At 36.6% G+C, this 27,930-nt stretch overlaps 1 long non-coding RNA gene across 3 annotated transcripts in view; it reads right to left on the reverse strand.

The window, feature by feature from the left end:
• Positions 1-468: 468 nt before the first annotated feature.
• The window catches only part of LOC143159624 (uncharacterized), a 60,100-nt gene continuing 32,638 nt past the window's right edge, over positions 469-27,930 (reverse strand). For all 3 annotated transcript variants that reach the window (XR_012995189.1, XR_012995188.1, XR_012995187.1), the window contains exons 2-4: positions 9,544-9,598; positions 2,947-3,041; positions 469-701 (exon numbers count right to left, since the gene is read on the reverse strand). This is a non-coding gene — a long non-coding RNA (uncharacterized LOC143159624). The remainder of the gene's footprint in view (positions 702-2,946; positions 3,042-9,543; positions 9,599-27,930) is intronic.

Below are 27,930 nucleotides of genomic sequence, written 5' to 3' on the forward strand. Positions count from 1 at the left end.
TACAAAATAACAGATGTAGAGTAGATAATGAAGTTGAACTACGCGCTCCTGTAACTGAAAAGCAATACAGAGTGAACCTGGGACACTCCCCAAGGCGTAACACACCAGCCTGATGGAGTACTTGCTCTCAAGTGGGAACTGATAGTTAAGAACAGTGGAACAAAAGAAAAAAATTAACCTACATGTATAATTCAGCCTGTTTCTTTCCTAGAATACATGTCTCCTTCCACAGAATCACAGGGAAGGAAAACTGAGGAAAACGTCTGGAAGGAATGGCCTGTCTTTCACTTGACAAAGATGCTGCATTTCAGTCCCCGCTGCAAGTGTTTTGGTAGTAAACACTCACGCTGGGTTTAGCACATCTCATGATGCAGTTCAGTTTTAGTTCTGTATTTACACTGAACACGTCCACTGTTACAGCTCTAGGGTAATAATTCAGTCAGAGAGTTTCTTTTCCATTCTAGCTCTTACCTGCAGCTGCTTCAGCTGGGGACATTTGTATTAAAATGTTCTGAGTGAACTGACACCTCCAAGGAATTTTCTCATCTGTTGGCCCTAAGCTCCTATCCATCTTTATCTTTGTTTTCATTAAGTAACAGGTATTTCATTCAGCATCTCTGGTTTCTCTTCACATGTGATCTTCAGAGGAAATCAGGTGACTGCTTTTTCTTAGCAGGCTCTTCTCCGGGTTCCATAATTTCCTACAACAAAAAGTGCCTCTAGAGCAGGGAGAAAAAGCATTCCTCCTCACATATTCCAGAAACAAGCCTAACACAGCAGCATACCATGCCATATATAGGGCATGACAACTATTTATCCTCCCCACAATATTACCTTTGTTATGCTAGATCCATTTCAGCTACGAATAAGCTAGTTGCCTGCAAATAATTTTTCTTAGCTACTCTGCCCACTGTCCTCTTGACAATCACCTTTCAAACATCAATTGTTACTAGTAAATTGGCTAGTAGTAAGTATGCACACAGTAAATAAAATAAAATTATAAAAAATAAGCAAATACTTATTTCTGTACATTGATTTTGAAATGTGTATCATAATTGCTGGTTTTCAAACCAGTACTCTTATAATCATGAATTTATTCGGGTTTTTGTCTCATCTATTAGGCCAAAGTGTTTTGTTGTGTCTTTTTCAATTAAAAAATTGTTGTGTAAAAACAGGAAACAGTCTAAGCATTCAATATAACACTAAGAAAATGCTTAAACAGAAGCAAAAGATGGGAAACTTGCCACTGCCAACTGTAACCGGTTTTTTATTTTTTGTCATACAAAAGACTGAGCCTGAATCTCTGTATCGTGTATCTCTGTATAGCTGAAACGGATCTAGCATAATGAAGGTAATATTGTGGGGAGGATAAATAGTTGAGGTGTCATACCCTATATTCGAGGCCAGGTTAGATGGGGCTTTGAGCAACCTTTTCTAGTTGAAGATGTCCCTGCCCATGGCAGGGGAGTTGGACTAGATGACCTTTAGAGGTCCCTTCCAACCCAAACTATTCTATGATTTATGATTGTAGGTTTACAATCTAAATTAAAACTTTTGGTCAGCAACTCAGAATTACACAAAATAACTCGGCAAGTCGTGGCTCTTCAATTAACTGGGGCACATGGTGCACACTAGTTTTAATATGGCTCCAAAGCGGTTCTATTAACGATTCAGTATGAAAGCTATAATTCTGACAATATACTAAAAATGATTTAGCCTTTGAATAGAAGCCACTTAACTGCTTACGCAAGATATGCTTACAGAGAGAACAGAGCTAGAAGCAATCCAGTTACTAAATCACTCAAAATGCTATAGATTTTCTATTCTCCTTCATTTTAATACTTTAACTTTTAACATGCATTCACAACTTGAAAATAAAATAAAGTTCAAGTTACAGAGCAGTTATTTTTAATAAAACAAGGATTTTACTAATGTGAAAAAAAAAAGTAGTAACAACACTAAAAAACCTTAGTGTTTTCAGAATTGTATTTACTCCCGTTTTGCACAGGCACATTTCACACTCAAAATGGTTAAAATCTTCCCATATTAGCACAGGAAAAACATTTTAAAAAACAGTGCTCGGCATTCTATTTTTCCATTAGTAACAAAGCTGAAATTCCAAATGACAAAAAAGTCAAGTCTCTTACATTCTGCCTATGTTCTCTATCATTATCAGCACCATTCCTACACTTGCCTTCTTTCAGATTCATGATGAAATATGATCCAAACGCTGCCACTAAAATCATGTAACTTTTTGTTTTTCATCACTTGCTTTCTTCCTGTTTTTCAGTTAATCAAGCCCAATTTTTTTCCTGACTTCCTTTTGTTTCTTTTTCTTCAATCTCATTTCATTGCTATCACCCTATCATTGTTTCTTCCCCTCTGTCCTTCTAAGGCTGAGTCTTATATTAAGCTATTTTACATATCTAGAATATTTCCTCACTAGGAAGGAAAGAGAGACTCCTCTCTCTTTCTCCTTTAAAAACCCTTTATCAGCCTTGGCTTTGTTTCTGGTAATTTCTTCTGACACTTCTTTATTTTATCCCTTATTTATTTGCAAAAGAGTTTAGCATGCTTCTTGATTGAATCAAGCATTCTAAAATCACAGTTCTGCAAAACTATGTTCTCCTGCATTTTCATGGACTTTAATAACTCTGCTAGTAATTCAGAGAGTATCCTCTAGAGCACTTCTGTTCCTACTGTTGCTTAATTCAAATCAGGCTGCTAGCTCCATAAAGTGGTATCTAGAATGTTGTTTTTCCACTACATTAAAAAAATGTTTTGACAGCATTTTCAAATACTAATTCAAATACAGTTTTGTTACATCATACACTGTCATAACTAAAGTTATCTTGTTAGTTTTTCTAACTAAAGTAGTTTAAGATTAAGTCAACCAAAAACAATGACAAAATGACAATTGGTTTTAATATGCTAAAGAAATCTTACCAGAGGATTGCTCAGAAAGAGAACACAAAGCTTCAAGACATTACTGAGCAGCTGGGATCCCTATTTCAATCATCTGGATTTCTAGACGGTGCTCTCTGGAAAAGATCTTAGCATTAAAAAAGCTTTTGTAGGACTGATGTACATGTTTGATAGTGATCAGTCTTACCATACCCCTCACAGTTAGATAACTTGGGTGTTTATTTCACAGTCCCCTGAAGGCAGACTTCCCGCAGTGAGAGATGCAACACTTGAATACATTAAGATAAAGTCTTCAGTGTTGATGAAAATATAATTGTGTGTCATCAGAATAAGAACAGGTACATACAAATAACATCATGTAAGACATTTAATTTTAAGGGACAATACAATACAAAGCAGTTTTTATTGTTCAGTTTATAGGGCCTTCTAAAAGTGAAGAAATAAGAAAATAGTTTTACATTAGGTATAACACCTTGTAAATGCTTTTAACATTTACTATCTAAAACATATATAGAAAGTCACTACCGAAATCTGTTAAATGTTTTTTTTTCCATTTCCTGTAAGTGTTAGACTATCAAGGATACAGAGGGTGAACTTGGGTTTGATTTCTTTTTTTTCTTTTCTGTTTCATAGAAAAGGAATCATGGAGGATACTGTAAAAGACAAGTGAGAGGCATATTCCCTACCTCCCAAAAACATTAGTATCTCCTAAAGCATCAGATACACATGAAACAGAAAAAAGTTAAATGCATATCTTCAAACTACTAATACATCTTCATATTGTGTTATGTAGACTTGACAGACATTTAGACATATAAACAATAAAATGCACCCACGTCATTGAAACAAAAATAACTTTACGGATTTAAATGTTTTAATACTTGCTAAAGAATTTATTTTACTTTTTTTTTTTAATCCAAGCAATTTTTATTAATCAATCTCAGTACATTTCAGGTGCATGGAAATTGAAAGATTAGGTAAAGGACAGAATCAGCAGTACATTATACTGGTGTATTAGTGGCCATAAAAGACTGTATTTAATTAAGTCCTCTTCAGGAGTACTGCATACTACGAATAGCTTAATGGCAGTCTACCAGCAGTTTACATGATTACAGCTTCATAGTGGATTAAACCTGCCAACTTCAGCTTATTTTACAGTTCATACTTTACAGAAACTTTCTTCTTATCCACGGTAGATTTTAATAACTGGATTAATTTTTAGTTTGCTGAAAACATTGCAAAGAGAACTAGTCCTTTCTAAATAGCTCCAAAATAGACAGAGAGATAAAAAGCACGCATGTTTCCATAGACACAGGTGTGATGCATTAAACAGTCACAAATCTGTTCTCTTTCTACAACTTACCTCCAGTCATAAGCTAGACTATAATTGTCTAACTTGCCCTGTAAGCTAGTGGATGCAAGTATGCCGATGACATATCCAGGAAGGACGTGATTCGGTTTCAGAAGGCAACATGATTCACGAAATGATTCACGAAAAATTCGCAACTGATGAAACTTAGAAGTAGAGTGTTGGCAAAGAACAACATGCAGATTCTGAAGTCCAATCCAAAAGAGGCCTTCAGTGTGCTCCACTTTATGAGTAATGCTATTCATTTTCAATAGCCTATGCACTCAATGTGCTTAGCATTCTGTTGGGGCCACAAAATTCATACGAAGAGCTCCTTTTACTAGAGTACTTCATTTAAACTGGAGAAATGAGGTGAGTTTTCAGGTACAAAAGTCCTTCTTAATGTGACCATCCTGGAAAAATATTTCTTTAAACATCACCTGAAGACGGGCTCAAGCTCCCAAAAGCTTTTGTTCCCCCTCTCATATCTCCTCACACACATACGTACACTGTATCTGTTGTTCTAACAAAAATCATTTTCCGCTTCCTACAAACATGGCCTCATGTATTATCTCAGACAAGCATAACTACTACAATGCAGATACTATTTGCTGAGTGAAGGCCCTGCAGCACAAACCCCCACAGCTGTTATAAGACTCATCCCTACAATTTACATTATTTGGCTGAAAACGAGATATAACACTTCCATGTGTCATCCTCAAAGGCTATCAGCATATACAGGGTTAAATATTTTCATAATACATAAGAATATGTAGGACATCACTTAATTATTTTTTTAAATAAAAACATGAGGATCATGTTTGAAGTAGATACACTGAATTAAAAAGGAGATTTAGAGAATATTTTGATATATCACAAAGTAATTTTGCATTATATTATTTTAATTACGTTTGGCATTATTTGCTCCACTGACCCTTCAAAAGAACAAGAATAATCTTTTATTAATTTCCTTTTGTATATGCATATCAATAATGACAGGGTGAAATAATGTTCTGAAATATAACTGCTCATTCTTTATGTATCCATTCTTTCACAAAATAATGTAATAAAGAATAATTTATCAATGAGGAGTACTAACATGTATACTTATTTTAAACTATTATTATAGTGGTTTATTTCTTTGACATTGTTTTTTAAATGTGATTTTATTCAAAAATATTACTGTTGCAACACTGAACTTCATTATATAGATCTGATATACTATAAGGTGGCAGTAATACCAATAAAATTATCCACTGCATATGGCCAGATGTGATGGGTTTGACCCTGGCTGGACACCAGGTGGCCACCAAGCTACTCTATCACTCCCCCTCCTCACCTGGGCAGCGGAGAGAAAATATAACAAAAGGCTCATAGGTCAAGATAAGGGCAGGGAGATCATTCACCAATTACCATCACAGGCAAAACAGACTCGACTCAGGGAAATTAGTTTAATTTCTTGCCAATCAAATCAGAGTAGAGTAATGAGAAATAAAAACAAAATCTTAAACACTTTGCCTCCACCCCTCTCTTCTTCCCAGGCTCAGCTTCACTCCAATTTCTCTACCTCCTCCCCCCAAGCGGCACAGGGGGACAAGAAATGGGGGTTGTGGTCAGTTCATCACAGGTTGTCTCTGCCACTCCTTCCTCCTCACTCTTCCCTGCTCCAGCGTGGGGTCCCTCCCACAGGAGACAGTCCTCCACGAAATTCTCCAACGTGAGTCCTTCCCACGGGCCGCAGTTCTTCAGAAGCTGCTCCAGCGTGGGTCCCTTCCACAGGGTGCAGTCCTTCAGGAACAGACTGCTGCAGCGTGGGTCCCCCACAGGGTCAATAAGTCCTGCCAGCAAACCTGCTCCAGCATGGGCTCCTCTCTCTCTCCATGGGTCCACAGGTCCTGCCAGGAGCCTGCTCCAGCGTGGGCTTCCCACAGGGTCACAGCCTCCTTCGGGCATCCACCTGCTCCAGCGTGGGGTCCTCCACGGGCTGCCGGTGGATATCTGCTCCACCATGGACCTCCATGGGCTGCAGGGGCACAGCCTGCCTCACCGTGGTCTTCACCATGGGCTGCAGGGGAATCTCTGCTCCAGCGCCTGGACCACCTCCTCCCCCTCCTGCTTCACTGACCTTGGTGTTTGCAGAGTTGTTTCTCTCACATAGTCTCCAGTTGCAGTTGCTGTTGCGCAGTTGGTTTGGTTTTTTTTCCCCCCTTCTTAAATATGTTATCCCAGAGGCACTACCACTGTCACTGATGGGCTCAGCCTTGGCCAGCGGTGGGTCTGTCTTGGAGCCAGCTGGCATTAGCTCTGTCGGACATGGGGGAAGCTTCCAGCAGCTTCTTACAGAAGCCACACCTGCAGCCCCCACCCCCCCGCTACCAAAACCTTGCCACACAAACCCAGTACACCAGACATTTCATTTTTAAGCAGCTGTTCAAAATATAAATACAAGTAAGCTATCCGCTAAAGATCTGGGATACAAAAAAGTACTAGAATTTGTCACCCCTAGAAAACTCAATCAATAATAAAATATGACACAGGGAAGTGATTCATTGTTTCTCATGCAGTAAAATAACAATTTTTCTGATTAATAAGTGAGTATACTGAAGCTGTCATAGCCAAAATTAGTCAAAAAGGAAGCCAATCTTTCAGTTTGATGGCTGACAAACAGGTATGACAGCGAGAAGTGAGAGAAAAATGCATTTCTATTGGTTTATTCCAAATATACTTCCCCCCCCCAAAAAAGAGGCCAAGGTATTTTTCATCATTCTAAAATGATTGTGTTTCTCACTTTCACAGTAACAATCAAAATCGCAAAGCAGAAATTTGTTTCCTTCCTGGAAAACATCTGCATAGAAGTACCCAGTTTTCATGATTAATAAGATCTAAGTATTGACATATTTTAAGAAAAACATAGCAACAGTGCTGCAGCTAGAGCATGTATTTGGACTTCAACTGATATTTGATTCAAATTACCAGAGCTATCTTTATTTTCTAACCAAAATTTCAGTACTGCTGTTTATTAGAATAATTGGACAAATAACTTCACAATAGGTACCCAAGGTAGAAGTTGTTTCAGATGTCTTTAGATCTACATGACAACAGTAACACTGCAGAGCTTCCAATATACAGTGCCACATGTATGGAATTTGTCACAAGAATTGATATATGACATTAAAAGTTGCTCTTAAACACCAAAAAAAAAAAAAAATCCTCCACCCCCCCCACCCCCCAAAAAAAACCAACCAAAAAACAGGATGACAATAAGCCCTAGGATCAGGAAAGAGAAGTCAAAGCAATTGGCTAGAGCCATAAGTCTACAAACTCACAAGTTCTTTCCAAAAAACTAGAATCCATGTTAGCAGAGAAAAGAGGCAGTACTCCTGTGGGTGCTGAACCAGCCACAGATATACAACTGCTGTAGGGAAGAGTGAAGTTGATTTAGAAGCATGTATCTTTCCTTATTTATATTCTTCTACTACTCACAACTTTTATACAACTCTTTTTTTCCTTCCAAGAAGTTTGTATACAAAGATCTTAATGAAGAAAGAACAAAAACCAGTAATCCTGAGATTACGTCTTGTGAAAAATACTTTTAAATTTTGAAATATTTTAATAATATTGAATAATATTTCCCAATATTGAAATTTTAAAATGTTAACTGCGGACGTTTTATTCTTTTTAATTCTTTAGGCACGTTTTTGGCTTAAAGAGATTTTTACATTAAGGTTCAGAACTTCTTAGCAGTCTACTTCAATCAATCGGTAGAATCTCATATCTATGTGTATGCACATGTTAGTTACATGTGTATGCTCCGTTGTCCTGAAAGGCTAAGTAAAAATTTTCAAAATGAAGACAGGAATCACCAATCTTTGCTAGCAACTGGTTTTATTATATAGGCCTGCAAACATGAAGTATCTTCAGTGTACTGTTCTGCCCTTTATTAAACAAGTGTCATCTCTAAATATATCTACAATTAATTGCCATGATAATATATGTGAGCAGTTTAGTTTGGCTGATTAACACCTGGGAGAACTCACTTATTTCCACTTTTGCAACGCTCAGAAAAATCTATCCCAGCAGCTAATCTATTTGGCAAAATGCATCCTTTTGCCTTTTAGGAGGATTCTCAGATGGTCACATAGCATATTTGCTAACAAAGAATCTGAGAGAGCATGAATGGTAGAACACCTTAACCATCTGACAATTGAGGAAAGCGGTAATTTTGTAATTTAATAGTTTTTAGTTCTTAGCTAAATTTTACATCTTTATTTAAATAAAAGTCATTAAATGTATTTTTCCTTCTACAAAATGTTATAAAGTAAAATGTACAGAAAAGGGAGGAGTACATTTAAAAATTGATTTTATTGTGTAAAAACATACTTGAATGAGTAATAGAACATTTATAAATACTGTAAGCAGAAAGCAGTACCAAGGATTCTGTAAAACCAAAAGTATGGCATAAAATTACCAACTGTTAAATCAGGCAATGTTGTATTACATTTTATCATTGTCAGTGTAGTTGAAAACACCGTAATTAATTATTTTCTACAAACGGAGGTGGGATTATCACCTAGTGAAGTTTCTCTTTGAGTAGATGTGTGGAAGTGTATTTCTATAAAATTGAAGGAAGTCCCTAGATGCATCTTCTGGCTGCAAAATAATCTGCTCTTGACCAAGAACTTTTCAAAGAAAAGCACAGGTGATAATGCTAGTCACTGGTGTGTTCTGCAAGACTGGTAAACTTTGCTTAGTTTCTTCTCTTTTCCTTAAAATTACTTTATAAGAAACACATTGAATCGTCTGTCGGGCTATTTGTAGCCATACTTTAAAATTGCAGAAAGATTATTCTATGCTAAAGTCTAAATGCATGATTTATTATAGAGAATCTGTAACAAAAAGATAAAACAGGAGGTAAAGGAATTCAGTATAGACCTAAAGAGGACTTGAATGCTAATCATGAAACTGTGCTGTAAAGGGAAGTAAACTTTATCGTGGCTCTTTTTCTAACTTCGGCACCAGAACAAAAAATACAGCCTAATAGAGCGGACTCTCTTAGCTGAAGTAACATGATCCTAGCTGCTAGATCTAGAGGTCAATATTCCAACAAGGGATATTTTGTTACACATGCAAGCATACGAAAGCTAGTAAAAAGTTATACTGCAGTATAACAGAGAGCTAAATTACTAATACAAAGAAGAACTCATTCAAGAAATGTCTACACTGTGGGATACACGTGTTTCTACACTTTGGGGTCAAAGCACATTCCTTACCTGCACACTGATTCCTCATCCTGATGTGACCGGGCACAAACCATCATCTCGATTTCTGTGGATAGGAAAACCAGGTATGAAAGGGAGCAATGGTCATGTTTTTAACGATCAGAGAATGAGACCGCCTCAGACATCAGCAGCGTAGCACAAATTTAGCCCCTAAACAATAGAGCATTTACTGCTTAAGTGTGGCAAATGGAAAGGGACAAAACACACTCCAACCTCCAGATTTATTCTTTTATAGCAGCTTAATCTTTGTAGGAAACAGATCTTTATGTTGAATATTGAGGTAAAAATTTGTGCTAGTTTTAAGGCTCTTCTTACTGCTAAAGAGGATACAGGGGTTTACTGTAAACATATATGATGCTCTAGGTTTTTAAAAATTTTTCATTATCCCATTACCGTAATCTTTATCTTACCTTCCTAACTTATCCACTTCCTAATCACATTTCTCACATTTTAGCATGTTAAACTATGTCTTCATACTCTACACTTTAATCAAATTAGATTTAAGTATTCAAATAGCAGCAATGATGAATGAGCATGATTCTCTTAGAAATTAGGGCAGAAGGACTAACAATTTAAGTTTATATATTTCAAAAACAATAGGCTATTAATCTGTGAATATAATCAGATGATAATATATTTTGCTTTCAGCTGTGATTCAACATAAACATGGAACTCTGGCAAGGGAACTTTACAATGCTTAGAATTAATCATGTCCTTAAATGCTTCCCTTCAGTAGATGATGATTTAGACAGAACCAGGTTGTAATACAAGACTCCATGACACATTAAGCAAGTAGTGAATAACATATTTTCAAGGGATTATTATTTTGAAATAGAGATAAGGAAGTTGTGACAAAGAACAGAAAGACTATGCCACAAAAATTTAAGTAGGAAAGCTGAAGAGCCTCAGAACTTGTTATTCCAAAAACAACTAGTAAAATGTCTAATTCACCACCAATCTCTTTTGCCATTTCTTCTCTAACATTTAGGTAACTTCATAATCATAAGTTGTCCTTTTAACTGCACAGAAAAACCCAGATTTAACACCATTGTGAGTAAAATACATTCTGCTTTATACAACAAAAAGTGTCAAAAATTATTGGTTTTGCCTTTAAACTCATAATTTCTACAAAAAAGCAAAAATATAAATGCGGGAACAGAAGTGTAGGCATGTTTATCTGGGCATACTCAATACCTAGCTCTCTTCTCATTGGTTAGTTCTCTTTTTCACTAAATACAAATAATTCTTCAAAAGTATTACTCATTTGGAAAAAAAATAAAATAACTTCTAAAATTCTCAGGCATTTTTAATCTTCTTTACTTTCTTTTTAAAGACGTATTTTTTACAGTCATCTGATAATCAGCAGGGTCAGGAGTACAAAAATCTTGTTTTTCCAAAAAAAGTAAACATCGAGGAGCTGAAGATCCAAATGCTACTGTCCTTACACATGCCAAATATACATTTTTTTAAACGTTCATTTTCATTACTATGGGGATTTCACCACTGGGATACAATGACCATTTAAGTGCTGAATCAGGTCTTCCATGGTGTGAAATCTTTCTGGAGGTAAAAAGGCTTTTTTGCTGTAACTGATTTCAGAGCTACACTAAACATCATCGGTCCAAGCCCAATATGGGTTGCCCTCCTCTTTATGGTCTGAAAAGGTAATTCTTCTGGAAATCTCCCTATCCCCTTTTTCTTTTTTTTTTTCTTTTTTTTTTCTTTTTTTTTTTCTTTTTTTTTTCTTTTTTTTTTTCTTTTGTAGAGGGGAAACTACTGTACAGACTCACATAACAATGGAGATTTTGCTTTGTACTAAAGTAGGCTTCAGAAGCTAATAAAATATTTGGACTGATAGGAGGGAAGCAAATTGTACTGGGTAATCTCTGATGACGGTGTTTAGAATTGAGGCATCTAATGTGATGCACAGCTATGTTCAACAGAAGAGGACAAGCATAAGGCTTCCAGGCATACTTTAAAGGCTTGCTAGTAAGGAGTTGACAGGTGAGCTGAAAAGCTATTTCAAAATTAACATCTGTCAACAGCAAAGGAGAGAGGAGTTAAGACTGTATCCTCAGCAGCACTGGTAAATATAGAAAGAATGAGTATCACCTTCTGAGTAATGTCCTCAACATTATTCAGAAGAATCAGACAAGGGTTTTTACATCAAAAACTTAAATACATGGTATCATGGTATCTTGCGTCTCTGTAATTACTATCAGCACACACACCTCCAAAAAGCCTCAGAACATTCACCCCAAAGTATGGTGGGGTACGAAAAAGATCTTCTGCTCAGTCTCTTAAATTAATTGCTTCAGCTCATTCATGCAGTTCAGCACAGAAAACGTAGAAGGTGCCAAGGACAATACCTCTCATTCTGACTGATCAGGGTCTGAGACCGGGTGTGTGATGAGATCTGAGGATGACATTGTGGTGTCATTCAGAAGGCATTTCTGAATGTTTCCCTCTTTTCTATGCAGGGTGTAAATGCAGATAAAATAGTGGTAGGACACACATAATTTACATAGATGGCACAGGCAGCTGACGTGCAAGTCGGTAGATAAAACACAACCGCTACATTTGTCATGCAGAGCAAAAAGTGAGCTTCAAGGAAACCGCCGAGTTGCAGATGACTCACATGACATATGAGTACTTGAGGACAAAACAAAGAGAAGCAAATGCAAAAAAGCTACAGAGGGCACCACGTCTCTGTTCAACAATGTGACTGGTCACATCAGATGACCAAAAAGAACTGGGAATGCCACCAAGTACCACTGACTTTACATAATCATGCATCAACCACAAAAGAGCATGCTATGAGAATGTGTCTTTTGGAGATGCATTCTACCACTTGCCCTTCCATCCACATACCGCTACTAACCTGGTGTGAGATACAATCTTGCCAGTAGAGTGAAAGCATAATTCACTATTCATGTATTCACTTACGTAAAGTCATGCTTTCCATATTAAGATTGCATCTTTGGTATTTTGTTGATAGTTAGCTACAGAGCTTGTATTTTAGAGGAACAGCCTTATTTAATAATAGCCCTAAATGGGGAAAAAGAAGAAATCCGGCATCCCCAGATGCTATTCATATTGCTTCTTCATTAGGTAGCAATCCTGTAAATTAAGTAAACCGAACATACTATTATAAATCAGTTTGCATAGATAAGTGTTCAGATTTCCTAGAAACCCAAAATAATGGTGAGTTGGAAACCATATTTGCATTCCTTTGGCCAAAATCCAATATGTACATTTTCTCTAATTCTTAGAGTATTTTCATTTCAAATTAATTTCATATGTACTGTATTTTCAATTACAAGATTAATTACTGATGTCCTAGAGTATCAGTCTTACTAATATTAGGTTACGTACCCTGAATACCAGCAGTATTTGGATTAACTGCAAACCTGGTGTTTTTTCTAGCTTGCAGTCTCGAGTAAATCAAACAGCAGTTTGACCAAATAGATCTTTTTCATTCCTGATGTTTTGTAGGACTCGAGAGCTGTGCGTGGTTCATTATATGTGCCAGGAGCTGGTGTGATTGATTTCCCAGGTGGAAATCTCTAGTGAAGCACAAGGGGAAAAAATATGCCAATGATAGCCTACAGCACATTCAGAAACTACATAAATAGAAAGTGCTTACATCAGTACAGTACATTTACAGCATTCTTTCTTTCTTTTTTAACGTAATTCAGACACAGTGGCAGCTACCAGCTTAAATCTTTCTGGTCACACAGGAGTGATTTTCAACCATCTATTAACAGCAAGCATTAACACCACTTGGTTGTGCAAAATACTTTGCATGTATGTGCACAAATACATAGCCATACGAATAGCTGACAATATGCAGAATGTTTATTCAGTCAAGCCATGCATTAGTCATATAGCTACAGACATTTTTCAAAGACATGCCTACCTTTGAAAAATTATGCCTTCCATTTGCAATTTACATTACTGCTGTCTCTATACATGGTGCATATTGTATACAACATTGCAGAAATCAAAGTATTTTCATACTCAGATACTTAAATACCACAAGCCAACTAGTACACATAGCAAAGCAATAAAGGGAGGAAGAACTGTAAATTTATTGTAAATATACTTTACAGAAAAAGAATTTAGCTGTGTAGACATAAATTGTGTGATGCCAGTCGGCCTTGGTGCCTGAGATTTATCGTTGGTATAGAGCACAGTCCCTGGCCAACTGAATTTACTATAGTTAGATGTAAACTAAGCAAAAAAAAAAAAAAGTCTCACTGAAAACCAATGTATTCCTAAGTCACACGACTTTTAAAATCCTATTCAAAACACATGACAAGAACTAATATTCCTCCATGAAATAATTTTTCAGTCACCAATGCAAACATCTAATTTACCTACATTCACTTGTGCTTACCATCACAGAAAAAACAGGTTAAACAATTTAGGTATGCATACTTGATTTTAGACAGTTTCATTTGAGTATCCAACCTTGCTTTTTTTTTTTTCCTCATAAAAATTTATTTTCAGGGAATAAAAGGTTCTGAAGTATAAAGCTGGGGGGGGGGGGGGAACCTTTAAAGTTGCTAAAATTTAGAAGCTATGAGCTATTCAAAGCCTGGTTCTATATAACATAACTATGACATGGATTATTTTGGAATTTAAAAATTAAAATCAACGAAGTAAAAATCACACAGCAAATTTTAGTTGAATATAAATTGTGAGAAAAGAAGAAATTGCCTTGATGGCCTGATAACCCAAACCAGTAACTTTCTGAAGAGAAATTTCCTGAAGGTGTTTAAGAAAAGCCAGACATATGCTTATCCAGCTATAATTTGAGAATATGTTATTATTAGGTAAGAATTAAAAGAACAGAAAGATAATCTAATTGATAGAGACAAAATTCATTTTTGTCTCAAAAACTGGGGCAAATATCTCATGCTGCTGAAGATAAATACAGATGGGAGAAAAATAGGCTTTTGGAGCAATAACAAGGAAAGAGAGATGAGAAGGAAAGGTTTGTTCTAAGCTATACTCCAGCATATGAATATTGCTAGCTTTGTATTTGCTGAGTATTTCCTGATAACTTTGAAAATCGTTTTTCACATTTAGTCATAGAGTGGTGAAAATGTCACCTTGGATCACTGGTAACTGAAAGCCATTAGTTAGCTTAGTGACACACACACACGTGTATATAACACACCCATATATAAATTAAAAATAAAATAAAAATAAAATTAAAAATATATAAAAATATCTTTTGTGCTTCAGAAAGGGAGTAAACACCTCAGACATGATGAAATCCAGCACCTGAGGTACGGTTCAGTGAAAATCTTCTTTTAATATGCAACAGTACCCACTATAAGTGCATACACTATACATGTTACATTGGTTTACATACTCAAAATAAGATTTCATGCGAAGTTAAAAGTGAACCCTTACACACATTTCATTTTAAGGTCAATATAAACGGACTACCAACCAGTCAATGGGAGGATGTGGTGGCATATGGGGTTTTGAGACCTCTCCAAGATCTTATAAAAATGTATTCTATGACTATGTTGTTCTCTAAAGGAGCTTAGTACCTTTGCCACAGGCAATAACTACCTTCCCAACACGCTATAAAAGTTTTAGGTGTGTTACCAAGTAAGCCACTTGTGTATTTCATTGTTTACAAATACCATAGAATCACAGAATGGTTTGGGTTGGAAGGGACCTTAAAGATCATCTAGTTCCAATGCCCCTGCCATGGGCAGGGACACCTTCCACCAGACCAGGTTGCTCAAAGCCCCATCCAACCTGGCCTTGAACACTTCCAGGGATGGGGCATCCACAACTTCTCTGGGAAACATGTTCCAGTGCCTCACCACCCTCATAGTGAAGAATTTCTTCCTTATATCTAATCTAAATCTACCCCTTGTCCTATCACTACGTGCCCTTGTAACAAGTCCCTCTCCAGCTTTCCTGCAGGCCCCCTTCAGGTACTGGAAGGCTGCAGTAAGGTCTCCCCGGAGCCTCCTCTTCTCCAGGCTGAACCCCAACTCTCTCAGCCTGTCTTCATAGGAGAGGTGCTCCAGCCCCCTGACCATCTTCATGGCCTTTCTCTGGACTCGCTCCAACAGGCCCATGTCCTTCTTATGTTGGGGGCCCCAGAGCTGGACGCAGTACTCCAAGTGGGGTCCAAGAGTGGAGTAGATATACATAACCACAAAACTACAATTACGTTGTACTTACTAAAATTTTGCAGTTTGTGGTTTGACTCCCTTGTTTGAACACTTTACAGCAAAACTAAGGTTTAATGGAAAGTTCTAAGGCTTCCTCACATTTTCTCCATAGTTTAAAGCACTCAGATGAGGTATGAGGCTTCACAGTACAGACAGAAATATACTACATGATCCTACATGAACCGAGATAGTAACTTGGAAATTTTTACTCATGCAAGACTTGTATTAAGGACTACATATAGCCTGCATGAATCTGTTTTGCTTTGGAGAAAACAAGGTCAGAACTTGTGAAACATGGTAATCCTGCAGAAGAGCACTGCTTGTTTTGTTAGAATATAAATGTAACAAAATAAATTAATAATAAATCTCTATACTTGAACATCAAATAAAAGGACAATTTTTTTAATCACCTCCATGCTACACAATAATACAAATTCCCGCAATACCAAATCGTATTTCGCGAGGTAATTTATAGAAAAAAAAAAATGTGCAGTGCAGGTAGAATAAATTAATCCAAAATTATTTCACATTTAACAATCAGTGTCTGTCTTGCATACTGACAAGGTACTGGCACATACAGAGGTTTCTAAGACATTGCTGTTATCATCACTATTTTTTGAGTCTATAGAAGTGAGAGCATAAACACAGGTGCTTCCTCTCACACAAAAAGTAAAATAAATCATATTTAAGTACAATTTTAAGTAAATGCTGGTTGTTTAAAGTATTTTTGGTACAGATCTTATACCAACTCAGCATTTTCCTAAATTACTATAGTAGTATATGTTCAATAACAGGAAAGATTGCTATTAGAATACAACATTCTAGTGGGTTTTTGTGACCTGTAACTGGTGGTTAATTGTCTAATTCATAGTACATTCTTTCCATCTTACACAACTGCAGAGATTTTGCACCTGCAAAACTTCTTTATGCAATTGCAACACAAATTTACATCAACCTGAGTTACTACGTATTCTGTGTTTCAGAAAAAGATCTGTCCTACACGATCAAAACCAGAAATTTATTAAAAATCAAGCAGCTTTAGATCAAGTAAGCCTAGTACAAAGAGAACACATGGCTAAAGATGACAGAAAAACAACTTTAGAGTTGATCTGCAACAGTAAAATGAAAGATACTGTCCTTAAAATTATGTACCTGGAATAAAAATTAAAAAAAAAAAAAAAAACCTCCAGAGCAAAACTAAATCACAAGTATTCTATAAATTCTATACAAATTGCAACAGCACACGCCAACAATTTTTTTAAATCTAAGAAGAGATAATATTTAACCAAGTGTTTATGCACACAGTTGTGCTAATTTGTCTTCTCCTTAGCTTGACCGGATCGCAAGAGTTCTGAATTTGAATAGCAGCAAAAGAACAATATGAGATCCGTATATGCGCTTCTGTCAGCCTAGCCACTCCCCTCCGTTACAGATGTCGGGGCTTACAACTGGCATTCAAAGCCATTTCCAGCAACTCAAGAGAAATATGTTTGGAAGATACCTGAATAATCATAGTTCAGCTGAGAGTACTTCACTCACAGTCCTAATGCACCCCTTACTTAAAATACTTCATGCAGGTGGGAGCTGAAACATTTTAACTCTTAAGTTACACAGACTCAGGTTAATAATGCACATGCAACTTTTCCTCTCCATCTACAAGCCCTAAGACCCATTAGGTTCCCAACTAGATATGTAAATCTGTGAGAAAGTATTCCAGAAATTGTAACATTTATTGTATAATCATTTGCCTTTCCTTTAATTTGGAAGAAAACCAATTACTACTATTTGTAGTGAATATTAATAAGCAACATCACCTACTGCTGATGATATGGCACTCTTACCATGTTCTCTCCACACTGCAAATATGGCAATGAAGAAAGATCAGTATCTTCATTGCTAATAAAGTCTACCCAATCGTGAGATATGAAATTATATCCAGTCTCTGACACAGAAAGTTAACTTAAAAGGTGCAAGTAAAAAAATAAGACACAATTTTCTTCATTTTACGATTTGAGAAGTTTAATAGTTTTACAGACAACAAAGCCTGCACAAGTATGTAAAACACACTGTTATATTAGACACTTAATGGGATCTCAGCCTTCTCAGGAAAAAAAAAACCAAACATATTCCAAACAATGATAAACACAATGTTGCAAATTAATTTAGAGATATTGCTTACAATAAAAGTTGGATATATCAGCCATATTTTCCTAAATTTTAAAAATTAGCATGTTCTATTTTAGCACTATGCAGACACTAAATTTTTACTCCATCTAGTAAGATCTGTTTATATTACAATAGGGTTTTTTTATAAAGAGTACAGAAAACTGCTGTATGCAAGTTATTCACTACAGTAGGCAAGAATTAATTCTGTTCTGGGCAACTCTGCTATAAAAACATATGATTACAATTAATTTTGACAGATTTTAATCATTATTCTCATATTTTTATCCCTTCATTAAACTGATATCATTACAATAAAGCTGTCCTATTGAATCATTTATCAGGAAACGGAATACTTGAACTAGCATCAGTGTATTTTGTAGTCTAGAATGGGTGGGAACACATATCGGACAAACAAATTTAGGACTATTTAAGCACACAATTACGTTTGCTATCAGCTATAGACTTTGTGAGAGTTCAGAAACTTTTTATTCTATGCTGTAAGACAAGCAAAACACAAAAGAAACTGCAAATTTTGCTTACAACTTTTTTAATGATCCACAGATACGTATGAATAGAATTATAATCAGTAGTGGAAATACAAATCAGACAGTCATATCAGTGCTTTTACTTGAATGATTTGTTTTTCCCCCCCTTACAGAAAGCGTCACTATATATTTTGGAAGTATAAGAACATTGAACCAGTCCAACCATTAATTAGAATATATTTATTTTGCATAGCAGAAAAATCTATTGTATATTTACACTGTCTTGAATCTAAAAATCTAGAATGTCTGCATATGGACTACTGAAGTAAGTTCTTAATAACTTCACTTATACTTGAAAGCATTTTCATCCCTATTCTAATGAAGAAACAGGAAACCTAATGTAGATTTTAATCCTAAACTTAAGCAAAACAGATCACTGAAACTGGTTTACAAGTTATCCACCAGACCTTTATTTCCTCCCCAAGAACATAAACAAATACTTCAACAAAACACTGATCCAATATACTAAAGACAAATATATACATAAATGCCTACAATCTGTTTGACATAAATAGACCCAGTTACAGACCCAGAGCTTCCAGGAGCCCCAGCCCCTCCAAGTCTGGTGGGGACAGAGGAAGCCTTTGGGCCAAGGCAGTCTCTCCAAGAAGAGCCCGCCAAGCAGGGATGATCTGAGATAACCTACTTTCAGTTTTGTGAGGACCTTGCAAGTCCCCAATCCCCAGCACAGCCTCACCTTGCCTGCGAGGCTGAGGAAGAAATGCGAGTCCTGCTGACAGCTTGCAAGCTCCAAGCCCGTAGCTCAGTGAAGCTACTAACAGGTCTGGCAAGCAATGAAGCCACCAACTGCTGTGTAGGGTCAGGAATGACTGACAAAGGACACATATCATATAGCTACATCCTAAGAATGAGAATATTTTGATCATTTTTTAGCTTCTCTTACCTACGATATCCTGAACTTCAGTCTATTTGTCAGTAACCATGCACAAGGAATGCAGGACAAGTCCCACTAAGGAACAGCATGAAAGAAAATATTGGGCAGGAAATAGAAAGCACAGAATTAAATTGAAGAGCACCATGCTTTCCATAAGCTCAATTTTATGGTTCAGCATTCCCTATATAGATAATTTTAAATTAAACCAAGAAAACTACTAATTTGCATATGCAGAACCTTTATTTGGTTTAAAGGTACAGGAGGAAAAAAATAGAATGAAAAGCTTGTAGGTCAAGATAACGACAAGGAGATTACTTAGCAATTACCATTACAGGCAAAGCAGACTCAGCTTGGGGAAAATTAACTGGCAATAAAGTAAAGTTAAAACAGATTCAGGGAGTGAGAAACAAAAAGGCAAACATTAAAACACCACCTTTCCTCCCCACTTTTCCCAGGCTCAACTTCACTCCTTCAGTCCAGATTCTTCTACCCTCTCCAAAGTGGCACGAGGGAATGGGAGTTATGGTCAGTACACATTGGTTTCTCTCCTCCACTCCTTCCCTCTCTCTTTTCCTCTACTCCAGCCTGGGCTCTCCATGGGACACAATTCCTCTCAAGGCAAATCTGCTCCAGTGCGGACTCTGCATGGGCTGCAGTCCTTCTGGAATACCCACCTGCTCCAGGATAGGTTCTCCACAGGCTGCAGAGGAATATCCGCTGCCAATGTCTGGAGCACCTCCTCCTCCTTCTCTGCCGTTTCTCACTCTTCTTGTTCCCTCCTCCTTTGTCTGTCTCACATTTTCTGCCTTTTCTTAAATATATTTTCACAGAGGCACCAACTTGGCTGATGGGCTCAGCTCTGTTGTGTGCTGGGTCCGTTGCAGAGCCATCTGGAAATGGCTGTGTCTAGCAGGCAGTCCCCGACTCTTCCCACAAAGGCCACACCTGCAGCCTCCTGTCCTGGTTTCACTGGGATAGAGTTAATTTTCTTCCTAGTAGCTGGTACAGTGCTGTGTTTTGGATTTAGGTTGAGAATAACGTTGATAGCAACAACTAAAACATCAGTGTGTTAAGTAGCGCTTACACTAGTCAAGGACTTTTCAGCTTCCCATGCTCTACCGACTGAGAAGGCTGGAGGTGCACAAGAAGCTGGGAGGGGGCACAGCCAGGACAGCTGACCCAAACTGGCCAAAGGGACATTCCATACCATGGGACGTCATGCTCAGTACATAAACTGGGTAAAGCTGGCCGGGGGGGCCGCTGCTCGGGGACTGGCTGGGCATCGGTCGGCGGGTGGTGAGCAATTGCATTGTGCATCACATTTTATATATTCTTTTATCATTATTATATTCCCTTCCTTTTCTGTCCTATTAAACTGTCTTTATCTCAATCCATGGATTTTACTTTTTTTTTTTCTTTCCTTATTCTCTCCCCCATCCCACTTGGGGGCAGGGGGGGAGTGAGCAAATGGCTGTGTAGTGTTTAGCTGCCTGCCGGGTTAAACCACAACACCTCCCCACCCCGCTACCCAAATTTTGCCACACATACCCAATACAAGTATCAATTAATGGAAATACAAGGACATAAGAAAGTCTTCCTCTAGAGTTTACCTACTGGATAAAAACCAACTGACTCAACCTGAGTAAGACAGAAGCATATACTGAAAAAATAATGGATAAGGGTAAATAAGGGTGATTAAAAGAATATATATACCTTTACATAGTTACGCTTTCTTATAGCTATACTAACTTAAATTTAACTTGCAGACAGACTCTAGTTCGGGGGAAAAAAAAAATTGAATCCCGAAAAGACACCTATTCTTGACAACACACAAACATTTGCTTTACTTAAAGTGTGTTTAAACCCACCTTTATCATTATCCTGGAAGTTGTCTGTTTGTAGTCAGTATATTTTATTATTTGAAACTCATTTTTCTCATTAACTCCATCGGCACATGGTAATATTACCTATCTTATAAGAAAAAAAAAAACATTTACGTATAACACAGTTACAGCATGGTTGCATTAATGTCACCTCAAAAAATTTTGTCCTGGTTTTGGCTGGCATAGAGTTAATTTTCTTTCTAGTAGCTGGTATAGTGCTGTGCTTTGGATTTAGGATAAGCATAATGTTGATAATGCACTGATGGTTTAGTTACTGCTGAGCAGTACTTAGACAGAGTCAAGGCCTTTTCTGCTTCTCACACCACCCCACCAGCCAGTAAGCTGGGAGGGGACACGGCTGGGACAGCTGACCCCAACTGACCAAAGAGATATTCCATACCATATGATGTCATGCTCAGTATATAAAGCTGGGGGAAAAGCTGGCCGGGGGTCCGCTGCTCAGGAACTGGCTAGGCATCAGTTGGTGGGTGGTAAGCAACTGTGTTGTGCATCACTTGTCTTGTATATTCTTTTATCATTATTATTATTTTCCCTTTCTTTTCTGTCCTATTAAAGTGTCTTTATCTCAACCCATGAGTTTTACCTTTTCCCTCTGCCCCTCCATCCCCAGTTCTCTTCCCCATCCCACTGCAGGTTGTGAGCGAACAGCTGCGTGGTGTTTAGCTGCCTTCCAGGTTAAACCACAAACAACTTTACAATCAGAAAATTAAAAAGTTACTTTATATTGAAGAATGCCAGCTACATGAGATGCTTCTACCTCGTTCAGTCATTGCTCTTTTGCTTTAGTATCTTATAGCTTGATAAATCTTTTACTTGTTAAATATATGTTACTAAATAATCCACATGAGAATGCAAAGCATGGCCAGGTAATGTTAATGAAAAAGAAAGTTCTTCAAGATGCATTACTCATTTGTACTCCTTTTTGATGGAGTATCTGATATGCAAGACAGATGCTCAGAGTTCCCCCAGCTGGAGCTGTCAGAGAAGGCTTTCAATCCACGAGCCTTTGCAAGACAACCATTTCTTGTGAAAGTATGTACAGTGTTCCTTCATCTCTTCCTTCCTCATATTCAGGTTGTAGGAATGCAATAGATGACATCAGTGATGCAAAACTCAGTAGAGTACAGGTATTATCTGGGAGTCTACAATAATTCATAACATTTCTTAGTGAAACTAATTATCTCAATCAAATCTTTTACCATTGTCATGTAGTTTAGAAACTTGCTGCCAAAGAACTTACTCCTGATTACCAATCTTGGACTTAGCAATGCTTAAAAAGCCAGGCCCTGGGCCAAGAAAGATGCTGATGGATGCTTCAGATGTGAATATTTACCAGTGGGGACAGTTAAACGTGCAGTGCTCCTATGCACAAACTGGAGGGTCCCCAGAGTTCCCCAGTGAAAAATTTAGTAAGTCAGATGTAATCCTGTGTCTTATCTCCTGTGCTCACAAATCACTCATTCATTTTTACTTTAGACAGACACTGATTTAAAAAAAAAAAAAAAACCAGCAACGATTGGAATACAGGAATAGAGCTAGTCAAGCAATTAGTAGAGTTACATCTATTTAACCAGCTCGTTTTAAAGAGCTAACATTTCATCTATTTTTAAAGTTAATGTGTCAAAAAGTATCTTATAATTTCTTTAAAATGGTAAATCATCACTTTGCTTCACTTTTACACACACACAAAAAAAAACCCTGAACACGCCATGACAGCTTTTTTGATAAAACATTGTTTCAGTTGTGGGCATAAACTAAGAATGGAAAATTTCAGCCAAGCAACAAGTTACTCTGAAAGTCTAAAAAAAGTTTTCAAATTATATAAAACTGCAGCCGTCATACAATTCCAAGTTTATTTACAGTCAGAATATACTTTTTTTACAAGCTAAGCTAAAAGATACTGACATTGAAACAATGAAGTAATTTTATAATGCTAATGGATCACATCAGACATAACTGACAATTTTCAAGGTAAGAAGTCCCTTTATCGATATAAACAGATTCACATTATCAAGGTCAAGCAGTCCGTACAAAATTCCAACAGGAAGCTGTATTGTCAACTATATCGTATTTCTTGAAATGCTTGTTACAGGAAATATGGAACACTAGTTTTGTAAGAACTAGGGAAAAAAGGGAAGTGTTAAAGGCAAAGATAGAATGATCACATTCAAAGCTATAAAAGTGCATATTAAGATTTGAAATTATCTCACCAGCCATTGAGATTTTAATACATTATTTTTAAGGTATGGAAGCCTACTGTGGAAACTAAAGCACCAAATATTACATCTGCAGACTTAACAAGATGCCATCATTTAAAAAAGCATACCTCTCAAGATGTAAATTATTACAGATTTCACACTATTTTTGTGAAAATTACTTTTCCCTAATGTGTAAATACTGCCTGCTGTGAAAATCATGTTCCACACTATGATGATGTTCATTTAAGTATGTTATTTCTATTTGTTTGTACATCTGTACCATTTCATTGTCCTAGAACTTTAAAACATTTTCTCTCCAAAGTGATAGTTCCCAAAATGCATTACACTGACAGAACTAGAAATTGAAATTCTGTATCTTTTTGCTCTAAGAACTGCCAGATGTCAGTTTTGGTATTAATGGCTTTTACAATACTCTCTGAGCCTTTAATATTTTCTATACTAAGAAATGTAAATCAGCTCAAGACAATGTCAGTGCCACGTACAGCTGAACTGTTGCTGAAAAGTGTATAAATGCAAATGTAGACAAAACCAAACTACCTTAAGCTTACTTCAAAAAGTCTGTTGGAGCTCTGCTGACTGGAGAAGTGTTTTTAATGGTCTAAAGTACTATCAAATCAGTAGTCCTTAAGTATTAGGAAACATACTAAAACAAAATCCTGATCCAAAAGCCACTTAAGCTGTGTGAACTACTATATATACACGCACACTGCATCCATTTGTAGTGGCTAAAATGAGATTCACTATGCACAGGATAAAGTTAAACTGCACAGCAGTTGTGAGCATCTTTCCCCGGTTGCTCAAGCAAACCTAGGGACTTAGAGAGAGCTGAGGTTCAAAAAAGTCCTCACACAATTACTTCTCAGCAACTTTTCAATATATTTGTGCCATATTTACACAAGCATATCTCAGAGCAGAGTTCAGTATTACAGCATTGGAAGAACTTTGTTCAGGCTTCTGCTTTTTTGTTGATGGTATTAACTATTTACAACTAGTTCAAACTTATGCACTTCACAATAAAATCTTTATTATTTGAGCATATAGCATCATTTATGCAGGCAATTTATTCTTTAAAGTAACTGATAAACAAATTTGTACAACAAATTATAGCTCTTCTCTCAGCCATATAGATCCAAAACTCTAATTACTTCAATGGACTTATTCTGGACTTAGACTTAGCTTAATCCAGTTTGGCCATCTCTTACACACAGATTAAACAGCCCCTATCACAGTGTACCTATTTTTTTTTTTTTTCCATTTACTGCCTGATGCATCAAAGCACGGAACCTGAAAGTAGTAGCATTTTTATATTTAAAACAGTCCTGTCACTTTCTGGCTCCTGAATATTTTATTGTACACAACACACACACAAAATAGGCTTTTTGCAAGTCCTTATCCCCTTACATTTATTTTATGCATTGAAGAGAGAAAAGCTCAAGTTCAAAGTATCTTTGTTCAATGCATTTTCAAAAATTGTAAACAGGGGATTCTCCCAGAGCTTTCTCTCATTCAATCTATATTTCTCTTTGAATGGGACAGAATATTTCTAGTTTTTTCCCAGGTAGTACACTAATTTCCATACACCATGTGTTTACAAATGCATTGTGCAAGTCTTAGGCTATTAGAATATTCAAGTGATTTGTTCTGTTTGTGGTTAAGACACATGTTATTATCAAATAGAGACAAAGTAGTCCAACTTCAATCAAGTAATGGAACTTTTCCTACTGATTCAAAAAGGATTGGATAAAGTATTTAGATTGCCTGCATGAAGTCCAAGTTCCAATCATTATTAAGCCAACACTTCTAAACAGTTTTTCAGGACCTTAAAAAACACAAGTTAAACTGTCAGACTTTACTCTCTTGACAATAAGCGAATTTCTCATGCTTCTGCTATATTAATGTAAGTACAGCCAGTGCTACGCTAAAATACTTTTAGAGCAAGAAGAGTCACAGGAGGGAACACCTCACTTATGTCCAACTAAATGTACCCTCTGATCACCAGACGGTACAATTTAGCTAGCTCTATTTAGACAGGGAGCAACCAAGCTGCACTTAAGAGTAATATTAAAGTGGCAAAAGCAGATTAATACCACTTTCCTATCTGCCCTGTCCAGAAACAGCAAGAGTTATATCTATGTTCTTTGGAGGGTCACTCCAGCAGCTGGTGAGTACTAAGGCGTAATGCTTAAAGACAAACTGGTCAAAGCCTCCCTACCTCCCAAACCAGACTAAAAGTTTAGAAGTGACAAAAATTTGTTGTATTAGCATTACATATCACAGATTTTTCTTGGCCTCTGATATTCCAGTTTTTGAGAAGCTTTGATACAAATTACAACATAGCTGCAGATACCAAAAGCTACTTCTATTAAGATTTCTTTATACGATAAACAATCTCTTCTTGAGAAATAATATAAAATAATATTATACCAGTATTACCTCGTATCAACACTGCCTCCATCAAATGAGTTTAATCTCCAAAAAGCTCAACTAACTTGCATATTCTAATTAATATCATGCTGAAAATAGTTAATGATGCTAAATTATAGCAATCTTTTTAAAAGGGTCAAATTTGTCGATCTGCATTTAAGCTATAAACATCATGCATGAAAATGAATTGGTTTTGAAGTAACACTAATTCTAAAAGGTCCCACTTAAGAAAATTACTTCCTTGCATAATTTTTTTTATGTTTAATCAAGCCACCCAGTAAAGGATTATAACTGATAGTGAATTGCAGTGTTGTATCTCTCTTCCTATTGCTCTGAGCAGAAACCCCCCATTTTCTTCCCTCAAGAGTCTTCACAGAGAAGGCCCTTCATCAGTCATAGTCTCCACAAGGATCTATATAGGTACACAATAGAGTATGGCTTTAAAACTATGTTAACACAAGATTGTTTCCTCACTGTTAAGAGATATTTTTATTAATGTGTAATTTTATGCCATCATAGATGTGTTCCCACAGTAACAACTTCACACTATACAGATTGGCGCCAGCAATTGCTGAGTACAAATTCTCATAAATTCCTAGAGAGAGTGCTAGTTCATTAGAGCGCTAGTTCATATGCCCCCACTTCTAATGAATAAATAGCTGTCTTAAAAGGTCACCCCACTACCTGTTGAAATTCAAAAAGCTAATCCAATGAAAAGAAGATCAAGCAGCCATACTGAATGATCTGCAAAGCAGCATTAATTTATCAGGAAAATTATACTTTTGCTGATGCTTTTCAGTTAATACTTATAATATCATATTTTAAATAGAATAAGAAGTGTGTTGATAACTACATTAATACTTGTGTTGTACTTTTCACATTTTATCTGGGTACAAAAGTAACTACATCTAACAACGCTCCTGTGAAGAAAACATACAGTTATTTGTGTTTGGATAAAGTTTGGTCACGAACCTGATGGATTAGCCACTCTGCTTGCTGTCACACAGAATACACTGTAGAGACAAACAAGGTCATAGGTTTCTGCACAAAAAAATACCAAAGCTTTTTCATTCTGCGCGTTGGTTTCTTTAAGATTCTATAGTCAAAATGTTGCACTTCAACAACAACAAAAAAATTACACACACTGATATATGAAGTTCATTTCCCTTGACAGTATCTGTTCAGCATATGGGTTTCCCAACATGAAAGGGTATCTATGAAAATTGAGGTCACAGAAGATCATTTAGAAGCTTGCTTGTAAATAAGCAAGTCCAACATATTAAAAGAAAAAGCAGTTTGTGTCAAGACAAGGTTACAGACCAGAACATGAATTCCACAACAGGGTCTCATTAGGACAGTACAAACAATAGGTAGCCCTGATAGGGGACAATAGGGGATTGGACAGTGGGAGGAGATGGCCAAACAAGACCAGTCAGTACAATCATCAGCAGGAGATGTAATTTAATCTACTGAACATCTTCAGAATACTATACCACAAATCTAATACACAAGGAAACTGAACTGAAATAGATCATCCTTGTACAGATTCAGGTAATTTTTTGTCAGGAGGAGAGTATTTAAACAGGGAAAAAAAAAAAGTTTTATGCAGATGTAAGAGAATTTTCAGGAAGCTGATAATTTTTCCTCATTTAAAGAAAAAATCTGAGTAAGACCATAATGCAACATAAAATTGTAAAAATAGGCAGAGTACCACTCAGAACAATGATACAAACATTTCAACGACACCAACATCTGGAGCATATTTATTGACCAAAAATAGCATGCGATAAAAAAAATTGCATGAACAAGTACAAGAAGATAAGATATAGTGATACATGGCAGATCAAACATATAAACATGATAGTGGTAGTTCATTTGAACATGCAAGTGCCATTATCTAACACATTATGTCACCCTATCAAATCTGAGAGGGAACTCGATGAAACAATGATAAAAGAAATTAAGTGGCAGCAAATAGTATTCATATAACAGTATCTTTTCCAGGAGGTCTTAAGAGCA

This window comes from Aptenodytes patagonicus, chromosome 4 (genome assembly GCF_965638725.1).
Source record: "Aptenodytes patagonicus chromosome 4, bAptPat1.pri.cur, whole genome shotgun sequence".
Taxonomy (NCBI): domain Eukaryota; kingdom Metazoa; phylum Chordata; class Aves; order Sphenisciformes; family Spheniscidae; genus Aptenodytes; species Aptenodytes patagonicus.